The sequence below is a fragment of the Varanus komodoensis genome, unplaced genomic scaffold, assembly GCF_004798865.1.
Source record: "Varanus komodoensis strain SLA01 unplaced genomic scaffold, ASM479886v1 scaffold17, whole genome shotgun sequence".
In the NCBI taxonomy this organism is placed as follows: Eukaryota; Metazoa; Chordata; class Lepidosauria; order Squamata; family Varanidae; genus Varanus; species Varanus komodoensis.
Genome location: NW_025335505.1, coordinates 13,699,909 through 13,710,894, shown reverse-complemented (window position 1 = coordinate 13,710,894; position 10,986 = coordinate 13,699,909).

Below are 10,986 nucleotides of genomic sequence, written 5' to 3'. Positions count from 1 at the left end.
TGTCATTCCATATTTGGAGTCCACTGCTGAGAAGGCTCAGCTGCTTGTTGCCATCATCTCACCTCCCTCAGGAAAGGCACCTGGACAAAAGCCTCAAGTCTGAATCTAATGTATGGTCAGAGGTGCTTGATCACATTACCATCCTAAGCCACATAGGAAAACATCAGCACTGGACTCATACCTTCCTGCTCTTATTATCAATCTGGCCACCACATTTTTCACAAAGTGAAGGATCTGAGCTGTCTTCAAAGGAAACACTACACAGAGCATACTGCAGTGATCTAATTTGGAGGTTGCTAGAGCATAAATAACTGAAGCCAGGTTGTCCATGCCTAGTTAGGAACATAGCTTGGCTTCCAACAAAAGCTGATAGATGGTGCTTAATGAAATAGAACCCACTTGTGCCTCAAATTACAGACATGGTTCCAGGAAAGCCCCAAAATTTGAAATTCGTCCTTCGGGGGAAACTCAAGTTCATTTTAAAAAATGGTTAAGCACTGGATGAACACAGTCTGGTCAGATGGACCATATACTAATAGCATTTCAGTACTGCCTGGACTGGGTTTCAATGTATTAGTCCTCATGCTGTCCATTGTCACAGCTAGGCACCAATCTAGCACCTCCACCCAGGCCTTCGGAAGCTCAATGAACCAAATGACTGACTCATACAGTGGCAAATAATATCCCAGTTAGCTCAGCTATTGAGCTAGCAGCTTCACCTATAGCATGACAATAGAGCTGACTAAAGCAGATTGCAGAACTACATCAGGGCTGTTTCTCTTATTGGAAAGATTCCCCTGGAAGTGTTGGTTTTCTTTCCAGAAATTGGGGAATGGGGATGAGAAGATGGGGAAGATTATGTCCAAACAAGGTGGTTGTTATCATCTCATTTCTCATTTCTGTGACATCTCATTTCCCATTTACTACTGTGGATTCCTTCCATGCTATATTTCACACTAGCATGCTCTAAGAAGACATGTCCACAACATTTTAGTGTCTGGAGTATAATTAATGCAGCAGCATTCTACAGGTAGGTAAATAATTTGCACATTTGTTTCAAAAACAGATGGAAGAAATCCCTGTCATCATCATCTGCATAACCTTTACATATTGTGTTCCCCAAAATATTGCTTTGAACAGTGGTGCAAAAGAGTTATAGGATATAGTACTTAGGATATAGAAGTACTTATTCTCAATAGCCAAGGCTTAATTCTTTAATCCCTAATTTTGGTACACCCATTAAAAATGACAAGGAATATATGGATAGCATTTAGACTTGAGGCAAAGGATTTTGGACATAGATATTTTCATTAGTACTGGAGGGGCTGGGGCAGTGAAAACAGCCTCCAATGATTGGATTAAGTTTTGAGGACTGGTAAAATGCTAATTGCTTTACTTAAAAGGCACAGCATGGTCTTACCTTTAAATCTAAGGTAGTCGTGGACTTGCTTGCTGACTTGCTTTCTCAGAAAAGAAATGATCGACCTTGCTTCCATTTTAAGCCTTCAAGGGATTCTCTGGCAGGTGCAGCCATATTCTTGGGACAAAATTCTCCTGGGAGGGAAAGATGATTGTTCCTATTGTAGTCAATGGCAGAAGCCAAGAATGATGCTAGAACAGGTTTGGCCTGTTGGAAAGGCATCACTCTGAAAAGAGGACAAAAGCAAACAGTGGTTTTCATAACTTTTGCATATGTTTACACATATACATATATATGCACATTGCTCTGAAAGTGAAACATGCACATCTTTCAGAGAATCACAGAATATTGTTGCTTTCTCAGGAACAAATGGGCCTATGAAATGGTGTGTGTTTGTGTGTGCATGCGTACATGCGCATGTGTGGGCCCAGCAAATAAGAATGGTAGAAACATTTCCCCACAAGTTCCATCAAAATCAATGGCATCTAAAGACACATTTGTCTGGATTAAGCCTATAGGAAATAATGTCTGGAAAAGAACCAGAATGTCTACAATCCCTGTTCTCTTCTATACCATCAAGATAATTGATTTCACTAGCAGGCTTCTGCCGACACTTTCAGTATAGAGAAGTCAAGTAAATCATGGATGATCATCAGACAAATGCCAAATAATGCTGCACTTCAGTCAGTAGATGGCTCTGTCCATTCTGAATTGCCTGCTGAGAATAATGCCTTAGGAGGACAAAATTAATAGGCTGTCTTATTGAGGGCCCTATTTTGTAGGGCCTCTCACTGTTTTGATTATTGGGTAGCCAATGACATTTCATTCACTTGCATGACTGCATATATGAAATGCTCAGCATTGTACTCTCAGATTGCCTTGAATTTTCTGAAGGAGATAGAAAAGAGAGAGAAAGAGGGAGAACCCTAGCATCATTTTACTTTTGTGTGGAAAATATTTACAATACTTTAACATCTTCAATCAATTCCAGCAGTCTCCCCCCGCCGCCAGCCCCATGAATTGAAACAGCCCATAGAGGAGAAGTAGGGCTATATAGTAACTCACCCCCAGTGTCCCAGTTTCTTCTGGTTCTACTGTCAACTTTTTTGTTTTAGGCTAAAGGTCTGAGAAGAGATTCTTTGCAAATTGAAGTGAATTTGCCTTTCCGGCATTCTGACAACAGTTGTCTTTCTTAAGTAGAATGTGATGAACACAATGAGGAAGCAGGCCAGAGCTGAACTTCTCTCATGTATTTCCTCTATTCAGGTTTGGAATTCCTGAACACATCTTGAATGTGCTCAGGATGCTCCATGCAGTGGGGAACCCTGTGCAACTGGGGTTCCTACTTATAGGTCAGATTTAATTCTGTCCAGTCAGACATGTACAGATCCCCTTTTCAGAGCTTCCTGCTGAATAAATGGAGCCAGTGGCAATAGAGAAACTATGAGGATCGGTGTGGCTCAAGCAGCCCTTCTTGCATGTGTGTGTGCCAGGGGTAAAATTTCTAGAGGAGGTTTCTGTTGGTCTTAGATCTCAGGAAAAGAATTGTGTGTTTCTTTTTGAATGTTTATCAAAGGTTGCTTTCAAATGATGTGTTAAAAATGCAGAACTTGCAGGGAGAGGGCTGGCTATATCTTGTTAGCTCATGAGACAGCACATCTGTTCATTTTTTTTCTCTGGAGAATGCTTTTAGATATTTTAAGAACTGCTGATTAAACAGGAGGAATATAAAATCATTGCTGACTTTGTGGATAATGACAGCATGAGGATCAGTGGAATGATAAATAATAGTCAGGAGAAGGTGATCTGGCTTTCTTCCATAACATACATTAATACACCAGCAAATGCATCTTATAGTGAAGTATGTTACTATTAATACTATTTTCTTTCCTGCCCAATTTAGAGTGCTCAGTGTAGACTAATATACTCTTATCTAACTTTATCCTCCCAATGGCCTTGTTGTGTTGAAGACAGTGAGTTGTTCAAGTTATTTGCCACCCTGTGAGCTACACAATGAGCAAATATTTCGCCTTGATTCACTGGTAGTCAATCTATTGCTTCTAATCACTCTTAACACTTACTTCAGCTTTGGCATAAGCTTTCAGGAAAGTGCCTTTACTGTGGATGTAGAAGTCTATCAGTACTGTGGTTAGAAGAAATTAACTTGTTTGTGAATCAACTGTAACAGAATTTGGTCTTTTCATCAGATTTGTAAGGGCGGTTATTTTATTTATAATATTTATAGCATTTTTTTTCCAGCAAGGAACTCATACGTAATCTTCCTACTTTTCTCACTTTTATCCCCACAACAACTGTGTGAGGCAGGTTAGGCTGAGAGTCTGTAGCTTAATGGCTGAGTGGGAAATTGAGTTCCAATCCAACACACTCACTGCTATGCCACACTGGCTATCAAGTTCATACTCTAGCACATACTCATTTTTATAGTGACTGTGATTTCATCCGATCAGTGGCTGCTGTGAAAGGACATTTTTGCAGAACAGAAGAAGAACTCGGTGAATAGTAGCTAATGTGAAGCCTGAATGCATATTTGGCAGACTCCTAATTAGGAATGTTTTCACAGGTATGGGGCACTGAGCCTAATTGGGGACAGGGCAAGTTGATTTTAAGTGTGTGCATTCTTCTGATTTATTTTTAAATTGGATAGTGTCTTAATTGTAAGCTGTCTTAGAGACCTGTTGGCAGGCAGAGATAAACATGTTTTAATATATATATATATAGGCTTTTTGTAATAAACTCCTAAACTAAACACACGAAATGCCTGCTTTGTTCATAATAATGTAGGCAAGCAGTATTGAGTTCTTCCATTCATTATATTTTAGAGCAGGCATGGCATTTCTATCCCATTTACCACATTTTCCTCCTTTGTTCCACAAAGAGAAGAAGTTAAGTATGTGAGGAAACTTCCAGCTGTTCTGGAGTCTAGTCTGCTTTGAAGATCAGAAGCATTCTCTCCACCCCTTCTTTTTTTGGCAGGGGGGTGGTGGTGGTCTGGAAACATCCAAGACACACCAGGGCAGCTCATTTAGTCCATCCTCCAGGTGGGGCAGCATCCCTGATTAGGGGACTTCCTTTCTGACTTCTTTTCTGGGAAAGATAGAAAATCCCTGTAATATTATCAGGATGTATTTCTCTTGTCTATTGTCCTTTCTGGCCAAAGAGTAAATTTTTTAAAAGAATAAATATTCTTGAACTCATCCATCTGCTTGCATGCAGCAAAGGGTCCAAAATACAACAAGAAGAAATGGGGCAGACTACTCCAAAATTTTATTAAAATGGAAGATCTTGCATTAATGTACTTTATAAAGTGTGTTTGTAGAACAATTATATTATGTACTTGTTGTGAGCCGCCCCGAGGCTTTGTTGCGATGGGGCGGCATAAAAATGTTTTAAATAAATAAATAAATAAATAAATAAATAAATAAATAAATAAGAACCATGCTGGTTCAGTCCAAGGTTGCTGTTCACACAGTGGCCAACTATCAATCCACAAGAAAACCACAAGCAGCAGATTAACATAACAGTACCCTTGCACCCATGTTCCCCAGCAACTGGTACACACAGGCACACTGCTTCTGATACTGGAGCTAGCATAAAGCCATCAGGTCTAGTAGCCATTGATAGCCTTGTTCTCCATGAGGACTAGAAAGAAAAGTTTGGCATTACCAGATCTAGCCAGAAAACAAGTAAGTTCTAAAGGAGAGGCTTGACAGGACTGAAATTCAAAGATACTGGGGCAGAAAGAGAGCAGGCTGGAGATCATCCAGGTAACTACATAGAAACATAGAAGGGGTCTCCCGGGCCATCCATTCTGACCCCCGGCTCCAGCCGGCTCCGCTCACGACATGCCCACCATGTGCACGTCCAGCCTATCTTTGAACACCCTCACTGATGGGGCCTTAACGACCTCTCATGGAAGCCCATTCCACAACCTTGGGGTCCTAACTGTCAGGAAGTGCTTCCTAGCATCTGAATGGAACCTTGGTTCCCTGAGCTTTGCTCCGTTGGAGCGCATCCTGCCTTCTTCTGCAGGGGAGAACAGGTCTCTACCCACCTCCATGTGACATCCCCTCACATACCCAACATATCCCCTCTGAGTCTCCTCTTCTCCAGGCTGAAGTGACCCAGTTCTCTCAGTCTCGCCTTATACAGCATCCCCTGCAAACCGGCCACCAGCCTTGTGGCCCTATGCTGCACTGACTCTAACCTGGCTATATCCTTTCTGTAATGAGGGGCCCAAAACTGAGCACAATACTCCAGTTGTGGGCACACCAGAGTCATGAAACTAAAAGTAAAAACTGCAGTGAACATAATAATGTCAAGGAGCTCCTCAAGGCAGAAGCACAAAACTAGTTAGTAAGAGGCAGAGACAAAATGTAGAACAGCCAATCCACCTACTGGTACTGTTGTACTTTCTTTTCACAGGAAAGAAGCCTAAGTAATTAGTTAATTGTTGGCTGCATCTATGCTCATTAATTACACAAGAAAGAGGGAATGAACATATGATAGATAACACACGTTTGTCAAACTTTTTATCATTATGTTCCCCCCCCCCATGTGGGTTGTTTTTAATTAATGATTTTGATATCTTGATGGCACTGTTTAGAACTCCAGATCTTACAAAATAAAAATAAGAGGATAGGTGACAATCAGATATATCAGAATTGTCAGATAGACCGAATTAGTATGAATTGTCATGTTATGAGTGCCATGAGCATTATTGTCTCCCTGGTGGCAGAGAGCAGAGACTCACCCTGAGAAATCTTGGTCAGAGTATCCTAAACAGATCTGCACAGTCCCAAGATAATGCACACCATGGACTGATTCAGATTAGCACCATGTCTGTGTCGCTGTCACCTGATGACAATACGAGGCACAAATACACCATTGTAATCTCTGTCCTCCACTCCCCATTATAAGTGTCCCCAGGCGAGTTGGAGGTTGATTCACAGCGTGGCTGGATCTAGTAGATGGAGGTAGCTTCTGATCCAAAAGGACATACAGGATGGATGCAAGACATACACCAGCCACGTAGCATATTCAGTCTGCTTTATTGCAAAACATTCCCCTGCTTGCTCATTTGCAGGGCCACATTCATTATTTGCCCACAATGTGTGCAGAAAACATTGCCTCTTCACATGCTTAGAATCAGCCAAACAGTTCAATGAAATAATCAGATAACTATGTCATTTCTTATTGCACTTGCTAATCAGGCAGGTCTCTCTTCTACTCCTGCTCTCACACACAAAGAGATTGGCACTTAACACAGAATGCTCCTGGCATGATAAGCTTGACAAGCTACCAGCAGCAATTCAGTTTTCACTGTGGTGGCCAATGCAGAAGTGTTCTGTGCTGATTTCAGTAATCCCAGGGTATCACATAGAAGATGCTGCTGCAATAGAATCAAAATTATTCTATCTGCATGCTTTCTGAGTTCAGTTCAGGAACTGTTTTATCAGGAACTGAAAGAATGGGATGGAACTACCAGGAGGAAGCTATAATGTGAACAATATCCATTTGGGGGGCAAGAGGATCCCAGAGAACATTGGACAACATGCTGAAATATTTAGTTGACATAAAGTTAAAATAGACTGCTAGACTACAGAAATTAGGAGAAGCCCTGTGAAGTTACTGCAGTCTTTCAGATCTAATGTGCTTACTAATTGACCATTAAGACTTTGAAACAACTTATTGATCAACTAGACTAGCAGTGCACTTCTGAGCATGCCTGTTCAGAAGTAAAATCTCTGAATGTGTTCCACAGGGAATACTTTCAGGGAACTCAGTATACAACCTGGCAAAGGACTGAAACCTAGAGATCCCAGTCCTACTCTTTGCTGCTCTGACCCCCAGTCCCATCCTGAGCCTATGATTGCCAGGCTGCAGGTGTCTGGGCTGATTTCCAAAAATCCATCTATTTCATAATTATATTGCAAGGAAGCTGCCCCTGTCCAGTGCAGGGCTGCTGTCTCCCCTCCCTGAGAACACATGTTCATACTGCAGTTAACAGCTCTATAAACAGCATTTGCCTTCTAGCCTCAAAGCTTCTTTACAATGCTGCTCAAATAATCAGACAGAGAAAGCAATTCTCCCAGGCCCGCTCCTGACCTTGAAAATACCTGTTAGCTCTCATTGAAATCAGTTCAAGCTACGCATACACACACAGAGAAGTCCTTAGAGCAGGCTCTCCTTTTCACATTACTAGTTTTATATACATATTTACAAATTAGTCCAAAAGGGGAATCAGCTAAATAGGAGATGAAGGCAAAAATGGCTGTAGCCTGGCCACATTTGGTTTAATCCCTTATAGGATGAGAACGGGGCGGGGGGGGGAAGACAAGTTGTTTCTACAGCTCTGGCCTGTGGGACTACCTTGTCTTTCTCCTTTAGGCCTCTTGTGTTCACTCACTCCTTCAAAGCAGTCAACAATTCTTTCTCCTCAAGAGAGTCAAGTGTGTTGACTAGCCAGGATGATTAGTCAATGCTATGTGAGGACTGTAGATTTCCATGTGACTAGTGCAAGCTCATATGAAAGGGAAAGTAACTGAATATAATAACTAGAGTTCATCCATAGAGTCAGGGTCTAAAAATGTTTGTTTTGTTTTGTGACCTTGTGCTGGATAGTCACATTAAAATTGCTCTCCTATCATGGCTGAAACTGGTCAGCTCTTCAAAAAGGTTTCCACTGAAAATTCTTCTACCTGCAAGTCAATGATGAGGTTCACGAAACACAACAAGCAATCTTGAAGGGTAACCACAGTTCACAGTTATTCACTATGAGCTACCCAAGATACAATCAAGTTGTTTCTATATTATGGTGGTTTCCACCCTCACCACTCAGTCCTCCTGCTGTTGGCACAGATCCCATCAGTCACTGTACCTGAAGTTCAATTCCAAGTTGCATCACTCCCTGCTAATATCACCAGCTTCTTCTTCATCAATTTTCATCACTGTTACTAGACAAAGAAAGACAGCAGAGGCAGAATGGCTGGAGAACCACCTAGAGTGACTGCTCTTTCCAGGGGATTCTACAGTAGTTGCATACCAGAACCACGATCCTGTGTTCATACACAAGAAACCAAGGTAGTATAGAGAAACCATAGAACAAACTACCGTTTCTTAACATGTTCTCCAAAGTCCAATTTTACCATGCTGAAATACCAGAGCAAGATCCTGACAACACATGGCAAAAAACCACCATGGCTTTTGTGTTGTCTGAATCCAGTCAGTAGGTTTCTTTATATTGGCTGGGTTCACATGACGCAGTAAACAACTCTACACTTTTCCACATTGCATGGATTTTTGTCTGAACTTACCAGTCAGATGATCTTTTAGCTACCGAAGATGTAGTTTCCATGCTCCTTGTTCCATCTTTCCTACCTTACCACATAACCCCAAAGCCCTTGCAAGCATAATCCCCATCCTTTCCCTATTCTTTCTACTGACCTCAGCAGCCTTCTCTTGGTCAGGTCACTGCAGGCCTGAGGTGGGTTCTCCCCTTCTCCCTCCCAAGGGTTTGGTATTAAATGGAAATAAGCAGTTTTGCTATGATTCAGCCTTCCCCCTCTGCATATTTTCATGGTGTCTGTTTCCAAAAGTAAACAAGGAGACAGATGCATTAGATTAAAGTGAGAAATGACTTGCCTGTTGCTAGGGAGCTGAGGACAGCAGAGATTGAAGGCTAGAAACTGCCACTTCTACAGCTGCTTTTTCCAGGGAATTCAGTGGTGTTTCAACACTAAAATGGAGATCCTCAGTCCAGATGAGTGCAGAAGCCTGGAAACCTTTGAACAGACCACTGATTCTTTCAGAAAACTAATTCAACCATGCAGGAACTGCATCCAGACAACACAACAGATCCAGATGAGTAATATTCATCATGGCTGCTTGGTTGTGCAAATCCATTGTCTTCTGTACTGGGTAATAGATATGCAATTCTGCCCTTACTATCACTCCAGTCACAAAGAGCATGTTGAGATGCTTTTAATTCTAACTTAGGTGATCTTCTTGAGCCAAGAGGCTATTACAGGACAAGGAAATCTGTGCTATCACAGCAAATGGCAGTCCATTTGGTATACAGAGTGACTTGGTAGAAGATATCTGTGAGTTCATACAGCTTTTTCAAGTTGTGCTTTTACATTCTTTGAGTTCCTGGGAGCACTATTCATGGTTGTGTTTGAGATATGTTCTTAGCTGCACGTTCATTTCCCTCAAAGCACTAGCCAGTCACACTGAGGATTGCCATTTCCTTGCATGAATAGTGACAGTGCACCCCGGAAGATCAGCTCTTCCCTGTGGCCACATGTTGCAGGGGGCAGATCAGCAGAGATGAGCAAGCTATCGTTCAGAAGCTTGTCAGCACTGTTCTTCTAGCCCTGCACCCCCTCCTCTTGACATTCAATTGCTACAGTAACAACAGCCTCTTGCAATATTGTCCATCATCACCCACACATAGCATCTGTTTTTTGCAAGTAACCTGGGAAACCCAAGGACATTGACTCTAAATGCAAGGTTAAGTGCACCACACTGACAGCAGTTCAATTTGATCATTAAAATACCCTTGTCAGACAATAGTATAAAACAAGTTCTGCACTTAGTCAGTGGCAGTGCAATGAAAGATCACCTGTGTAAGGAGGGCTGAAAAAGGTAATTAAGGAAATGATGAAGCGTTCAACTTTGATTCACCAATCTCTTTCTCTTAAAGATTCTTATGGTTGTTTCACATCCTTTCCCATGGCTGCATTTTCTGTGAGCATTTAACAAGTAGTTTTCTCTTCATACGATCCTATCATTGTGTTACAGGTTTTCAAGGGCTGACTCCCCTTTTATAAAAGCTTCAATCATTTAGGAAATACAAAGGCAATAAAACTCAGACTGACCATTCTGGTCAGACTTGAATGGTCTAATGGTGTCTTCAGTGTCTGGTTTGATATCACATTTAGTCCCAATTGATGGGTAGTTAGTCTCAATGAAAGGCTATGCTATAATTATATCAGGGAGTGCTGAAGCAGAGCAGGGCTATAATAAATGTCAGTGTGTGGGGAAAATTTTAGAGCCTGATTCACTTTTGCTTCTTCTACATATTTCCTCCCCTTGTTATCTAGATAAAACATACATTATCGAGAATAATGAAGACACCATGGTATAAGTAGTGAACCTTGACACATTCTTAGGCTTTACTTTGTTGATTATCTGTAACTGTTTAGCAGAATTTTTAGCAGATAGAACACAATGGTTGACTTTGCTTCTGGACAGACCCCAAACATGGTAAGTGTGTTTTGTATCAGGCAATTCAGGCCGCTTCTACGTATATGGGCAACACGTGATGCAACAGTAGTATTGCAACACTACTTCTGCTTGCATGCTGGCTTGGATCCAACTTCCATGTGTTTGCAGAAGTGCCACCGACCAAAGGATCTTAATCTGCTTTCCCCTGCAGCCTGGCACATACCCTCCAAATTGTTTCTGGAGGGTTCCCTAATCCTCCTGAGGGAATGTGGAGGATGAGGAAGTCCCATTGCACCAGTGGAGTGTGGGCTGCAGGGATG